Raw genomic sequence first — 17,065 nt, forward strand, 5'->3', positions numbered from 1 at the left:
CGTCAGGACCGTGTTCCCAAGGTAAGTCGCCCGAGGGTATAAAGTAAGTATACTCCCAAGCAGGTTGAATTGGGTGATAAGGGAGTATAGCCCCTCAGGCGTCATGGTTGAAGGCCCGAACTTGTCTAACGTCCGACCTCGATGAGAGAAGGACGCCAGACTACCCGAGGCGACTCGACCTATGGGTTCGAACTCTTCCTCGAGCTCTCCCTTGGGCTCTGCCTCGGGCTCACTAAGGTTGTCGGGGACCGCAGCTCAGTTCATGGAACCTGCATCTGACCCCCTCGAGAAGTTGTTTGAGCTGCCCGAGCTAGACATAGGGAGGAAAGGAAGACCAAGAAGAAAGTACTGACTCACCTGGAAAAAGCTAACGGACCACGGAAGGTTGACGTGAGCTAAAATTTGGACGCGAGCTCAAGAGGCGAACGCAGGAGAATGGCAATAGAAGGTGACTGGGGGTCCCCCACTATTTATACCCATAGTAACCGAAAACCGATGGTTCTGATCGAGGCGAATCCAACGGATCGCGACCAAGCTGACTGCATGCCTCCTAAGACCTAGATGTGACTGGCCGCATGTCTTTGGAAATAGAAGTGGTACCGACGCACGTCTCCCAGCATTGAAGGCAGCAGTGACACGTTTTTTGAAATTTGAAATAATGCTCGCCACCACGCCTCCCAGGATTGAAGGCAGTAGTGGCGCATTTTTTGAATTTGAAAAAATGCCCGGCGTCATGTTGCCCAGCATTTAAAGGCGGATTGGCGCATTTTCTGACTTTTTGGTGCTCGAGGAACTCGAAAATCTCCTAATGTACACACATTTCACACCATCAGTCAACCAGTTTGAAGCACGGGTTAAATCCACTCGTCACCTCGCAAACTCTCCGTGCTAGAGCAAAGACCCTTAGCGCGAGTAGTGGGGGGCAATTGATGGAGCTAGATTTGGCCCGACCTCTAGGCCACCTGACACGTGGAAGAGACCGAGGATGACCTGGCAGGAACGACAGCTCGGCACAGCAGTGCTCAAGGCGCGAGCTCCGAGAAGACGAGCCCCGAGCTCCCCCAAGAGGAACCCGTGACCCAAGCTCCCCAAAAGGAGCCCGAACTCTCCCTTTGACCCTGAGCGTTGTGAGGAGCGCAAAGGGCAACAACCCGAACTGACCCACCTTAGTGCAGTTCGAGCCACACTTCCATCTGAACTCAAGACTTCACTTCGCACGCCACTCCAGCACTTCGTTTTCAGGCCGCCAAACTGAACAACCGTACCTGACACCAAAGGAGACCGTATCATGAGGCGGCGCGCCTGACAGACTTAGGATCTGACGCTTGACAGCCGCACCTCAACGACCACCTTCCACCGCCACCTCTAGTTATAGAGACGGCTCCAACAAAGAGAGCAGTGGCGGTTGTCTGCCCCAGCAGAGGTGATGACACCCAAGCTGGCAGAAGTGCAGAGGTGATAACACCCCAGCTGGCAAGAGTGTAGAGGTAATGATACCTGACCTAACAGAAGCTTGGGAGTGAGTGCACGAAGTGGTTATAAAAGGCCCTCTTCCCCCCAAGAATGGAGGTACGTGATAACTTTGCGCTATCTGGTTTTTTATCTTGCCTTTGAGAATATACTAACTTGAGCTTCGGAGCACTCTCACCAGGTTCTTCCCCAGAGACTACTCGCTTTCTTCCCCGTTTCAAGCTTCTTTTACTCCAATCAGAGGCATAAACGTTGATAGGTAAGACCGACCGAATCGCGCTCCATCAGTTTCCTTCCGCTGCGAGCTTGAGTTGTTTCCGGTGGGAAGTGTCAATCTCTAACTCTTTGGTATTCCGTTTTATTGTTTCGTGCATAGTTTGGTTTCATTGAGTTAGGTTCGGTACCGTCATTCTTTCTTGGTGTCAGGTTAGACTTCTTGATCCTTCGGTGCTGCATGTCAAGAGTTTAATTTTTTGCCACCATATACATTCATGCCCACCAACTCAATTATCCACTCTGTCACTCTGCATGCATGAGTGATCGTGTCACTATGGTTAACAACTTAACCTATTATTATAGTTTACCCATACTCTATTAGTCATCGCGATGGTGTTTTCTGTGGTATCCGTGTCTCCCTTCAATCCTTCCGTTTCTCTTAGGTGCTGAGTTTTGCCCAGTTTGCTTTCCTTTTATCGTTAAACTGTAGCTTTTACTCTCTTAGTCTTAGGGGCCCAAATCTCTAGTTGGTCATACTCCACCTTATCTCTATTGTTTGTTTTGTTCTTTTGGTGGGACTATTCTGTTCTGGTACGCACATCTGTTGGGCCGTATCAAATTTTGATGGGAACGCAAATTTGAGCCTGCCTAGCTTGAGCCCCTTCACCCATTTTACCATTCCTACAAATTATCCTTAGGAGTGTGTACCTAGAACGTTGTTCTAGGCTCAAGCTGACGGGTCATTACCCCTCTAGTTAAAACTACAAATAATAAAATTGAACAAATACAAAGAAAGTTTTGATGGGATTAACCATGCATATTATATCTTGGGAAAAACTGTGTAAATCGAAAAATGGGTGGACTAAGGTTTCGAAGAATTGGAATTTAATAAAGCCAAGTTTATTAAACAAAATTGGTAAATGTTAGAAAAAAATAGGGAAAAGTGGACTGCAATCCACCTCATAATCTGAATTGTAGCACTTCCTAGTCTACTAGTAGTCCCTCCCCCCTCTTATAAATTGCATCTTGTTCATGAATTTGGCATCAACCCATGGGCAGGATTCAGTCCACCCCTAGAAATCTTAGCTACCCTAGGGGTGGACTAAACTATAAAAACCCTAAAAAGAATAATGGTCTTTGGACAAAAATAATAAAAGATAAATACTGGGAAAATAAATCTTTATTCCCAAGTAAAGCCAATGCCTATTGACTCATGTTGGCAGGAAAATGTAGTGAAAATATTAAGCGAAATAAAACATTGCTTAGTGTGGTAGGTTAATGATGGTAAGTGATGAGAGGTAATTTGGCCCGACCTGTTAGCATGCGAATACGTGGAATGAATTGATGATTGGACAACAATTTAGCACTTCCGATCACCTCAGCAGGCCAGGTCAGCTCGGGAATCTTGGGCACCTCGGCCAGGACCAAGGTCTGAATAGCTCGTGATGTCCTGACCTGCTGAGGTGCCACGTAGCACACTTCTGGAAGCTAGCCAGCTGTCTCCAACCTTTTTGGGATCACGTTGAATGTATGCAAGCCTTATCCTGCTTGAATCGGACAAACTCGATAAGACTTACTAGTTCACACGAAGTCCATCTCTGGGTGCAAAATAGACCCCAAGTAACGCGAACCAGGGATTTTGGATGTGTTTTCTGAGGCCTATGGCAGCTTGTTTATATAAGGGCATCACCCCCAATTTCAAGAGGTACGTGCAATTTAGCTCTCTAGCTCTCTTACTTACAAAGCTCTCAAGCTCACAATCACTCTTTGCTAACTTAAACATTGGAGTGCAACATCAGATAAAGCACGCCAGATTTTTTGATCGTATTCTCTTGAAGTTCGACCAGCTATATAAACATATCGACGTCCAAACTGCTATCCAACTAAAAGCGACCAGATCATGCTCCATTAGTAAGAGAGCCTATATTCTTGACCCTTGGATCCCAGCCATTCAGTCTAGAATACCTCACCTGAACCCAAGTTGGCATCATCAAGTAAATAATATAAAAAATTTATGACATTTTGGATGAAAATGGCAATTGGAATATACAAGTCTTAAATGAAATGGTTACACAATAAATACAAATCTCTAGGGAAGCAGTGCAACCAGAGGACTAAATCGGGCAACATCTGTTTTTCTCTTGCCAGTTGCCACCATCCAAAAGCAATTTGGTTACTTGCCAATATTGGTATCAACCTAGATGCTATTAAAAGTCACCAGTTATATCAATATTTTACCGATTGGGTATTTACCAAATTAGTAAACCTCCCAAATGAAATAAGGAACCTGTTCATAGATAAGTTCCTTATCTTGGTCAGGTTGATTTAGGATGCCAGAATGAGAATATTCATGAGAATTGATTGTTTCATCCAGTCCAACTAATTGAGAGGGCAGAGAAAATTTATCAAATCTGTTCCAGAACCATCTCTAAGCAGCTAAAGCCTAACTAAGGGTCTCTTCCTTTCAAGCTATTCACATCTTGTTTATTGATGGAGCCTTTGTGGCCTCATCGGGGAAACCGGGAAAGCTGCTATGGGATATATTATTTTATCAAGGAATCTAACAATTGTTTTTGTAGAAGGAAGAAGAATTCTTGCCGTTTCTCCAGCCCCATCTGAATGGTGGGCACTGATCGAACATACTGAGCTGTTTAGTTGTTTACCGTTGACAAGGCACATCGGACAGAGTGAGAATTGGACCGTCCGGGTGTTCACTAGTCTAACGAAGTCACCACGTGTCCTGATTTTATTGGGTCATCACTTCCACCCTTATCAATAAGTAAGGCAGCAATTGTTTAGTGGGTTGTTGGGAAAGCCTGCAATTCCTAGTTGTAAAAATTAGAAAAGAAAGTAAACCAGTAGAGAGAGAGAGAAAGAGAGAGCAGACGGTAAAGCTGTTCCTATTATTCATGCTATAATTTCCATTCATTTCCAGTTACTGATTTTGTCGCCTTGAGAGAAACGCAAGGGTTACACTTCATCATGGCCGTCCAGATCAAAGTCAACGGCGTCCAAAAAAGACAGTGTTCCATGCATCAGAATCTTTTTCATTCTCTCTCTCTCCCTAAAAGACATCCATCAAAAGAAAGAAAAATATAAACTACTCCTTCGCTCTTTCGCTAATGAATAATTAATAATCATGGGCGCTTAGGAGGAGTGGAGCCTTGAGGGTTCCCATAATCCCATCCCATGACGCATGCACTCAATTGCATGTCAACCCGTGGTGGACCCTAGAATGAATGATGAATATCTAACGGCTGGGGACTTGTTTATAATATTGAAACATAATGTAGGAAAACAACACCTAATCATTTCTCATGGAGTTGGGAAGACAAGTCTTCACAATGTGAGGGGAATGGGGACCGGGAGAGCCAGAGATAACAGTGAGAGGAGAGGAATGTAATTCACCATTATTATGGGAATGTGAATGTGATGTTTACCAATTACCAGCTGAGCTCCATCACTAATTATGTATCATGTATCATGTATGTGATGGAATGTAATGGAACTATGGAATCCCACTATCTGTTGGGGCATTGGCTGTGACCAACCAACTACTGACATAGCTGCGATTTTGCCCTTTTGTGCCTCGGGAATATGATATAATATCGAAAGCATCCTTTGCTGCTGCCTGCAGCCTGCAACTTTTGAAATTCAACGATGATGCTTGTTTTGAAAGGAATTAAAAGTTGCTACCTTATATCTCTTTATCTTACAGTATTCCGATTTCATACTATTGCAAAAAGTAAATCGCTACAAAATTCGTTAAGCGATTGAAAATCAACAACTTGCTGGCATGGAAGAGACCATGTAATCAAATTCGGCTTTTTCAGATGTTCTTCTTTTTTTCTTTTTTATTCTTATTACTTGGAGACTTTCTGGGTGAATAATAACTCCCAAAGGAGTACTTGTGCCCGGAAAAGCTGGTTGGATTGGGTTCTTCATACGTACTCTTATAGAAGAAAACCAAAATTATATCAAGATAACAGAGTCCAGACCATTTTGCTGGACGCCTAAATGAAACCAAAAGCCAAGCCAGATTTACACACTCGTGTTTCCTAAGGATCCTGTACATTTTGATTTTATGGGTTTCATGTATATGTAATTAATTAATCACATAACCAGGCTCTCAAACTTGTATTCCTGGCAAATCCCATGACCAATTGATTCTGGAGGCAAATCAAATGATTCTTTATTGTACAAATGTCTTTTTCTTTACCCCGTCCTACTTTACCTGCCCTACTTATTCCGCTTTTTAATTGGATCAATATGACAGATTAATCTGAGGAAATTGATTTAATTGAATTTATGAAACCGTAACTGCACAAGGGTTGGGTACGGTATAGGACATAGGAGATAGGACTACCATTGGGTAGGTTTCACCTCAAAGTATGCTTATAAATCGGTGGAAGTAGGGTGTAAGTTGATGGATTCCAATCTGACGACCGAAAAGCGAGGTCTACCTAACTATACATTGAATCAAAATCTTGTTTTCTTTGGATGGAACATAGAAGAAATTAAAACAAGATATTTGACATGTATTCAAGAAATAAAAGAGATATTGCAGCCAAAGGAAAAACAAGGGAAAGAAGAAATGGACCAGCAGCTGGTGGATCCAGATCCTCTGGATTTGGCTATTTTGTCCAAAAACAGACAAAAGGACCTGACCTCAAATAAAGGAAGACATTTTGCAACAACTTTGGTTTTCTTTCTGGGCCGTTTCATCGCATTTATTAGCAAAAGCAAACGCATTTATACTACTCAAAGGACACCAAACACTAATTATCCAATCATACATGAATCGTCAACTATGGATGATTCTCACATAAGCCGGGCTGTGTTTTACTTTTTATCTGTCCTACCAAATTGTCAAATCCCATTTATTTCAATTCTCTTAAGGTTCCGTTTGGTTTATATTGGGAATCGTAATGATCTAATTTTTCCTAACCTGTGAAATCAGAATTACTTGGAATGGATTTTCCTTCACCAAGAATGGGAATTTCCATTTCTCCCAACCCAACTGTTAGAATTGAAACGAGTCATTTGATCCAATTTTGATTCCAGATGTTTCGTGCGGCTTCGAATCCCAAGACAGTTTTCGATGGGTGAGATGCTTGGGACCAGCCAAATACGGTGGTCCTTGGAACCAGCTTAGCCATCAGCCGTTACTAGTAAGTAGTAACGGGGAATGTTGGGGTATGAACGTAAAGACGGGATCATCTCTCACCTCTCTGGTCCACTAAAAAAAGTGTGTTCTGATGACACGTGTATAAAAAAATTGGGTAATCTCCCAAAAATTCTGTTTGGACTTTGGACTCGTGAACATGATTTCTATTGAGAGAATGACACGTGGAGGGACAGTACCATTGTCTGATTGACCTTGTTGTACAGTGTGGACAGGTTTTTGTCGTTAATGTCGGTTGTAAAGGAGACAAGTAGCCGGATGGCTTTAGCTAACGTAACGTTATAGAGGTCGAGGGGGGGAGCATGGGGACCAGTAGAATGATAATAATGGTCCTACTCCTGCGTACGTTCCTGGTTGCCACGTCATTGTTGTCGTATCGCATATGATGATTATGGCACGTTGATGATGAGGCTGGAACGTAATCACTGACCATTTGCCGTATTCACCCCTATTCATTTCATTATCTTATTCGTATTCGGAATTCCACCCTTTCCTCCTATTTGGCTCTTCCCCCAAAAGCGACACCCCGTCACGTGCGGTCCGGTGGCGGTGGTGGTGGTGGTGTGGTGGTGCAGTGAGATCGGCTTCATTGTGCAAAGCCCGTTCGAACAGCCTGTATAGTAGAACATTTTCGTACTTTTATACTTTATTTCATAGAGAAATATTTCCAATGCAAGGTTATGATGATTGAACTGGCTTTACACTGACTGAATCCCATCACGTCGTGGGTGGCGTGGCGTGGCCTTTACCCTACGCCTCTTCAGTCTACTCACTCTAACACTCTAAGTACGTCCCGCCATCCGCTTGGACCTGTCATCTTTCGGGCGCTAATTACGGTGGTATTCATTTCCTTCATTATTTTCCTTATCTCATTCCCCCTTCGTCAGCGGACTACTGCGGGTAGTGTGATAACCGAACATCTCATAAACCAATCGCAACTGACATTATGTGTTCATTGAAATCCGCTTCTTCTTCTTCTTCTATATACATAAGATAAGACAACAATATCAGGAGAAACAACGGGTGGAGACCGGAGAGTGGAGGGGAGAGCGCAATCAAAAGTAGAGACAAATAAGAAGCATGCTGAGCTAGAGCTCTGTAGTTTTAGCTTGATTCATCAATAAGACCACCCGGTGCCCACGTACAAGCAAGATTAACAGCACGACGCTAGCATTGTCCTTGAGCCCTACAACAAAATAGAGGAGAATGTTTTGGGATGTTGGGGGGGAGGCATTTTTTAGTTGAACTAAGGTTGGAGTTAATGAGTGATACTCAATGTAGGATGAATGATTGGGGCACCTACATTGTAATTATTATAAAAACCCAAAAGAATATTACCCCCCGTCCCCCAATTTTATGGTCCCGGCTATACGGAGTGTTGGGAGTTTTGGAGCGGGTAGATTGTATTGAACTCTGAACCCTCTTATCGTCACCCAGATTTTATCATTACACCAAGCATTAAGCGACGATGGTCCCTGTGACCATGTTCACATGTGTTATAAAAAAGTTAGAATTTAGGTATGGCTGTCGATATAATCATTCGTGTCTAAGTTCAAATTCCAATTGGATTTTGAAGCTTGGATCTAAAAAAAATATCAGAACCCTTTATAATCTGATTCCATCGGATTCAAACCTAATCTGATCTAAGTTATATAACAATGCATACATTTGTAAAAAAAAAAATTAAATTAAATTTTATATATTTTTTAAGCAGGTGAAGGGGTGGCCACTGTTTAATATTATTAACCATTATCTAAGAGAATGAAGAAGATTACATCGGAGTATGTAGCCAGTTTTCCCCCAAGCCTAAGATACGAAATAACCCTCCCTTATAAATTCAACCCTAGCCCTTAATTAGGGGTGTCAATTGGACTGGATTTGGTCCAAGCAAATCCACTCTAATGAAAATCCATTATAAATGGATCAGGTCCAATCCAATCTAATGAATGTTTTGGACTAATTTAGATCGGTCCAATTTAACATCTGCAGGACCATTCAATTTATTCAAATTTATTTTGATTTAAATTGGTTTCAACCTAAATCCAGTCCATTGACACATATGTTCTTATCTTATATCAATGAATCAGATATTGGCTTAATCCAACCTAATCCAATATAAATTTGTTACAGATGGACCATGCCCAATTTAATCTAATAAATATCTTGGACCAGATTGGTCCAATCTAATATGTCTTGTTGGTCTGTTCAATCTGTCCAAATTGATTTTGGACTGGATGGGGTCCAATCTAAAACCGATCCATTGACACCCTTACCCCTTACAATAGAAACCCGAAAGCAAAAAACCTACAAGTAGATACTAAATCACTATACATTCTTCAGAAATACAAAAGAAACAACGTTAACTAACTCAGAGATATAAGGATAAGGAATATGCATATTTTCTTCTGTAATCAAATATAATTCAGCAGTACTTTTGAGTCTTGAGAGAGCAAATTGGTTTAAATATCCCATTTAATGTCTAAGTTATCTTATTAATAAAATATAATATTTTGGTTATTTTTTTTAATTGTTAACGATATAATCCAAGTTTTATCAAAATCCACTGGACAAGGTTCTATTTAAATTAGAACATTGATTGAATTAATGAATTCAAATCTATGTAAATCCATTTCAAATTCAAATATTCCGGTCATGATGGTTGGGCTTGGAAAACGAAGATATCTAAACCCCGGCCAGCCCCCAGAAGTTGCGTGACCTCGTTCTACTATTTCTGTTAACATTTGATGAATGCTTTCTTCACATGATTCTTTGGGTTGTTCTAGTGAAAGCCAAGCTTAGTCAAAAGCTCAACTAGGGCTCAAGTAGTCATTAGTCTTCATTGTCACCATTTCTAGTTTTCCATTTGGCAGTCGTTCCAGCAAAAACTTTCTGCCACAAAATACAAAAATCCATTTGCCTTCTGCTCTTTGATGATTTTAAATTTTGGAAATTATCTTTGTGTTGTGAGACTTATTGTCGAAGCTAGCTAATAAGCTATGTAAAGAAGCTTCCAGAATCTAGTCAAACAAGTTACCATCTGGATAGTGAAAAGGGTTATCTTTAATTTGTCTTGCTTACCTTTTACTCATCTATTGCTATTGCTGATGTAATATGTGAGACCCACTGTTTTCAGGTTGTGACAAGGGGAAAATGCATCAATTATGTTTGTGTAACAAGGCCTCTGGCTCCTTTCTACCACACATTTACAAACGCCTTTTTTTTTGGGGGGGGAGGGGGGTTTAAAATTGAAATCTTACATTTGGTATTTGGTAACGGGTGAGTGTGGGGAGAGTTTTGTAAATTCTAAATTCTATTCAATTCCTTAAACCTCTCAACCTGTATCCTCCTCAAATTAAAATCTATAGTGGGTTGATTTTTTGAATTCAAATTCTCCCTACACATGAAAATACAAAACCCGCCCTGACCCTACCATACTTACATTAGGGCATGTTGGATTGGGTCTAAAACTCGTATTTAATTTTTTATTATATATAAGTAATAAACAAGTAAAATAATATGAATAAATATCAAAATTTCTAATTATTTGATTAAAATATATAGAAAATACATAAACTATCAAGTATCTTTAAAATTACTATTAAATTCAACATCTAATACATAATCCATATGACTTATACTGTATCCTACGACCTATACCCATACAAGTTGCCCTATCAGAGTGGATAGGGGTGGGACCCGCTGAACAGGATAGAAAATTTCGTTCCTATTTGGCATTCATATCAGTCAGCTAGGCGTGGTCATGTTAGGACCTAGCAATAACAGCTAAGCTCAATAGTCAATGTGAGTCTGACATATATGCGAATTGTAATTAATTGAGATTAGCTGAATACAATGGGTGTATGATGGTCTGTGGAACCAATGATAACGCCCCATGCCAGTCCCATCCCAGTAAGGTGTTGAATAGTTGTGGGCCCTATATATCTAATGACTGGTGTGATGACTGGTGTGAGGCTTTATTATTGGTTCACAACTGGCTGAACAGATCTCACATTCAGCTGTAATCCTATCTCAATTGCGAAGGCCTGGGGCTTAAGCGTTTTACCTTATAAGTGGATAGATTTCCAGACTGATAGATGTAGATTTTATAACGGGACTAGGATCAGAGTTCAGAAAAAAAAAAAAAAGGAAAAAAAAAAGCTTGATCTAAGAGCCGGCTCTAGCTTATTATTTATTAAGCTCAACAAACAAATACATGGAGGTCCTAATGAAAGGTTATTCCAGTCTTTGTTCTGCCATATTTAGTAACTAAGGTGCCGTGTGGCAAGACGTTTTTTTAAAGATCTTTTGAAAGATCTGATATCCAAAAGACAGTGAGCGTTTATATAAAAATCTTGGCAATTCATACATCGGCCAAAAGAGGCAAAAAGCTTAATTTTTAACTTCCCAAAATAATCTTGAATTGAACTTCTCGCATCTTTTTAAAGTATGGTCTTTTGGTGGAAGGATGAAAACGCAAGCTGTCGGGCTTTTAAAAAACCGACAGCCCATGTAGAAAGATGCACCAAAACAGAGCCTAAGTAGATCTCTCTGTATAAACTCTCAAGTATTAAACAAACTTTGTGATACCTGCTGCGGAATAGAATCTTGGTCTTGGCAACGGGCAGCCCAGCTTTTTGACCGTCCCATAGTTAGAACTGGGCTTGGCCCAGGTTTTTGTACCAATAATCTGCTGTAGATAGGGGTATCAATTGGACTGGATTTGGTCCAATCCGGTCCAGTCCAATGTTAGTCCATTATAAATGGACCTGATCCAATCCAGCCAATGAATATTTTGGACCATTTTGGACCGGTACAGAGACTGTTCAATCTGTTCAAATTAATGTTAATTTAGATTGGTTTCAACTCAAACCTGGTCCATTGACAACTATGTTCTTATCTTCTATCAATGGACTAGATATTGACTCAATCCAATATAAATTCATCATGGATGGACCAGGTCCAATCCATTATGTCATATTGGTTCATTCAGTCTGTCCAAATTCAATGTCTTATTGGTCCATCCAATCCATTCAAATGGATTTTGATTTGAATGGAGTCCAACCTAAAACCGGTCCACTGACACCCCTTAACTGTAGACTCAGTCATGTCCGGGTAAGGCTTTATCCTAGATATGAAGGCCCAGCCCTATCTGGGCTTGGAACTTTTGTGTATTACTAGCTTTCGTTATAGATGAGTCGCACATCCAACGTCAAGATAGAAGCAACTGGATCAAAGTCCAGATTTGTGCAAAACTTTTACATTGGCTCTTTAGTTGTTGGTGCAAGGCCAATCTTTTCAGAAGAATTTAATAAAATTCTGAGTCCCGTCGATTCTGTGAGACTTGAATTTGGGCCTCAAATAGTATGCGTTTGATCCGGTTATGGGTGATCTGAATTTTATCCCATTTTTACTTTGATCAGATATGGATCGACCCCCATCCTATAATAATCGGTTATAGTTGATTTTATAATATATTGGTCATTTTTAATTTAATTTATAAACACTGTTCACCATCCCATTGTGAGCGCGCTGAGCTATGCATCTATATAAATATAATGTAACGACTGTTACTTGGTAATAAGAGTTGGAGACGGTGAAAGACAATTGGGTGGACAAATTGATCGATGAATACTATATTTGGGAAGAGTAGTACAAATACAAATACAAATACGTTCATTGCAAAACATCATAAGGTCTATATCTGTATTTCTAAATCTTGTATTTACAGTGAACTTTTCACTCTTTCCTTAATTATTATTTTATTTATTATCAGAATGAGCTTTTCGTTCGAACCAGACGGTCAGACCATCAGCCCAAAAACCGGTGGTCAATTTTTGAAACCATGGTATCAACTATATTATATGAAGAAATTTCATTATAAATCAAATTCTTGGTGGGGATTTAGCTAGATTTCAAATTTGAATTTTTGTCTATTAATTTAATTTTCAATCCTTCCTCCTCATCCAATCAGCACAAAACGGCAAAAGCTTTTGATTCTAATCTCTAAGTCTAAAACTTGCAACGTCATTTGATTGACTTGCTGACTCTTCAACATTATAAGACACATCAATTATACAAAGAAAAAAGAAATAATACAAATAAAATTGTGAAACGTTCAAATAACCAAAAATGTTATTGAGAGACCATCTCAATAACATACACGATTTAGGGTTTCAACAATCGAACTCAGGCATCTATGGATTCCTGAAAAAACTTGCATGCATTAATCAAAACCTTTTTCTTCTTTTTAATTAATATAAACGGCGACGTATACCCATTTATATATATATATATATATATATATATATATATATTAACAGAAAACTAAATGGAAATCTAGATAGATTTAAAAACATTTCAAGTAGGAAGGGAAGCAAGGTGACTTGCTCCATGCCTTGAGATGGAACCCTAAAATCTCTTTGGCCTTCTCTTTCGTCCTCACACTGCACTCCACCTGCACCACCAACATGCATAACTTGGCAATAGCACCCACCTCCATCAACTCCTTACCAACCACACCACCCTTATTACAAAACCTACACACCAACAATAACACCGCCACAGCTTTATCATTTGCTACATGTGAAACCCTCAAGATCTTCGTCGACACCGCGGCCACGCTTGCCGGGTGAGCCAAGAAAGCCGACCGTCCCTCCGCCCTCCCACACAGCTGTTCTACTACTCCCAACATGATCTCGCAGCTTCGCTTCTCGTTGCTCTCCACAAGCAATTCTACGAGCACGCCCACTATTCCAGCCTCCACGGCCTTGACCCTGTTCCTCACAAATGGCATCACCTCCATCAGGATCGATAGCACTGCCTTGCTCGCCCGGTTCGAGATCTGGTCCTTGAGTATTTCGACGATACCTTCAAAGAGTCCTGTCTTCAGTTCAGCCTTGTAGATGTCATCTACCACTCTAAAGATGTTTTTGAGGAGAAGGACAGCCTGACTTCTTGCTCTGTAACTCCCTTGTTGTATCATCAAGGAAAGAGATCCCATCAGTTGGCCATTCCTGTCCTGAGATATCTTCTTCAACGCCTCCGTAGTTGGCTTAAGGAGGTATAAAACAGTTACTGCTTCCTCAACGACGACCGATTTGTTCTCACCTAATTCTGAAATGGTTCTTCCTTCTGGCTGTGGGTTGGTTTGCGTGACGATGAGAGATGCGACCACTAAAGCGAAACCGGCATCTTCCATGGACACCCTGTTGCCATCGCTCCCTTGAATTAGTGATTTCATCTTTCCAAGAGACTTTATCTGCAATTCAGGATTTCTTACCTCTTCGACGAGTTGGCTGAGAAGGGTTGAAATATCAGGTGCAAGGTTCGGAGACTCAGTCGTGGTAGAGGACACTGAGTACTGATTCTTGTGGCACCATGATTCGATCAAGCGGAGGAGGGTAGAGTTTGGGGTAAGGCTTTGATCGGTGAGGAGCTGCTTGGTGACGGGACAGGTATTGTTGTTGTAATAGAAGAACCATCTGTGGATGCTCTCTCTATCATACGTCATACCTGTGGAGATGGTGACCGGATCTTTCATGAGCTGCAAAGAGATTGGGCAGACGAAGAAGGAAGGTACTTCAGGACCCTCCATATATGTACGTATATCAGGAATGGGAAGAAGTACCAGAGATAAGAGTTCGCCTGCGCTTTAATTATAGAAGCAAACTGCAAAGCTATAAGAACTGAAATGAGACGAGACGTGCATTGTGGAGATACCAGAGATATCCAGAGTCAAAAAGAGAGAGAGTGTATGTGGAGAGTCATAAGGAGGAGTAAGAAGGATGAAATTTATTAAAAGGAGGGGGGGTGGAGGGATGGGCATTGGCCACGATTGACTGGACACCCTATTCGATCAGAATCACGTAAGACACGAATCACATCGCTCTCGTGCAGGAAATATTGACTCTAATGATTTTTGTCTACTTCAATATTCTACATATATCAACAATTTATACAAGGAAGAAGGTTTCTCGGTTAGTTTTGAATTTTTGAATTTCATATACTGAGCTGAGCTTACCCGTTTGTAGTTTCTGACCAATGGATTGTATCGATCCATGACTGTGTTTTCGTCCTTTTAATATGAAAAATACATAATAAAATATATATTCGGAAAAGGAAAAAGGTCTCCCACTCCCAGCCGGCCGGGTTTAGCAAGAGATGTTGATATACGACCCACCATTTCTAGTTTTCTACCACGTAGTGAAGATAAGTATAATTTTGCTTTCTTTGATAGATAAAATTAGTTTAAGTAAAGCAGTAGGTGATAATCCAGAAATCCTGAGTCAGGCATCATATCAATTAATGGAATTTTGACGTTTATACTGTCCATCTGTTCATATCGCTACACACAATACACGGAGTATGGGGATTTAGTAATGCACGAGATTCCATCAGAATTCTGAAATGAAGCATGTTTGAGCAAGAACAGAACTAAGGATCGATAAATGTATCACACCAACTTTTAAGCATCCTTGTAGATGCTCTAGGGTGTTCCTTTTCTCATTTGGTGTACTAGGCCCCCACAATAGGCCCAACACAATCAGCATATAATAGGCCCCCACAAACTAAGGGAAACTGTACTTTTGGGGCCCGGACCCCGGAGGGAGGGAGGAGATGGTATTTGCTTTAAAACAAAGTTTAATCATTTCATTCTGTTTAATATGAACTCTGGTGGAGTAACGTCGTCGTGTTGTGACTTTGTTATAGAAGAGAAAATTTGACGAGTATGGGTTGGGTCATTGTTTTTATATGGAAAAATACATGCCAACGAGAAAATTTCTCAACCGCCTTGAATGTACAAGGAATTTCCTGCCTTGTGCAGCTGACATGGATCCAGATCGTCTAGCTGACGTGTTGGAAATTTAAGGATTTTTTTTGCACTTTTTTTCCAATAACTATATATAACTATAGGGCTCAATTTCATCCTTATTCCGAAATTTCAAATCAATAAAACAAGATTTATTTTATAACTTATTGGAACAAGTAATCTGATGGAATCAGAAGCTGAGACCAAGCGCTTGACAAGGATCTTTTGACTTTTTGACTGTAAAGGAGTGTTTGTAGGCCTTTACAGCATGGGTTTGGGGAAAAGCAACTAGCTAGTTGTTAGTTTGGAGTAGTATTAATGGATCCGACAAGTCCATAGGAATTTCTTTGTTGTTGAATCCTGTGGATGCTTTCGCTTTACTTTTCAAGACAAAAAGGATTAATATTGTCATGCTTGGTGCGTGATGGTCATTGGTCAACCAAAATCTTTAGGCTCAATTTGGAAGGAGTATAAAGACAAATATGTAGAGTGCAAAACCTTGTATTTTGTATGTATTTGCACTGTATATATTTGTATTTATATTCCTTCCAAACTGAGCCTTAGGGTTTTTATTTCGTTGCAAACCAAAAAAGTAAAGAAAAAAAAAACATTGTTTCTAAGGTAAAGATGGTTAGGACTAGTTTTGAATAAAAAACTAGGGGTTGTAATTTATAAAACACCATCTTTTAGTGTGTTTTGTCATTCAAGAATGTTAGAATGAACAAAGATAGAAGGGAAGGATCATCTCACCGATTTTATCCACAGTTTAACCACCTGTTCCAAGAGTCCAAGCCTCAAACCCTAAATTTAAAAAAGAAAATAGATGGTTTCAATGACCCCTTTAATTTTCAGGGGTAATGCTTATCAGTTGTCATATTGGAAAAATATGAGAATATAAGAGTCGCTTTAATTCTCATTATTTTAGTTTTAGATTCTAATTAGGTCTTGGGGAATGGGTGTCATTATTTGACTATTTATTCATTACCAAAAAAATAATAAATTAACCCTACCATTTTATTTGACTAGGTGCAATTGTAAAAATTTTAAAAATTTTCATTATTATATAATTTTTTTAAATCTTAGCGGTATAGTTGTCCAAACTGACATATATATATATATATATATATATATATATATATATATATATCCGCCTATACTTAATGACTTAATGTCCAAGCTTTGAATTGCAAAGCTTGTTAAGGTAAATCTATCTTACTCTCATGAAAACGTTGCTTTCTAAAGCTTTGTTGTGAGTCAAAGACTTATGTCTTAGAAGTTTTTGTGTTAAAACATAATGCCTATAAAGACTTTCTTGTAATGATAAAGCACTTTATAGCTTATGTTAATAATGATAAGTTAAGAACTTTGGAAATCTTTGGAGACAA

General features: G+C 39.9%; 1 pseudogene; it reads right to left on the reverse strand.

Moving 5' to 3' along the window:
- Positions 1–13,023: 13,023 nt before the first annotated feature.
- Positions 13,024–14,768, reverse strand: LOC148864383 (E3 ubiquitin-protein ligase PUB23 pseudogene; annotated as a pseudogene).
- Between the last annotated feature and the right edge of the window lie 2,297 nt (positions 14,769–17,065).

Source organism: Nelumbo lutea, chromosome 3 (assembly GCF_056320005.1).
Source record: "Nelumbo lutea isolate HS-2025 chromosome 3, American lotus-T2T, whole genome shotgun sequence".
Classification (NCBI taxonomy): domain Eukaryota; kingdom Viridiplantae; phylum Streptophyta; class Magnoliopsida; order Proteales; family Nelumbonaceae; genus Nelumbo; species Nelumbo lutea.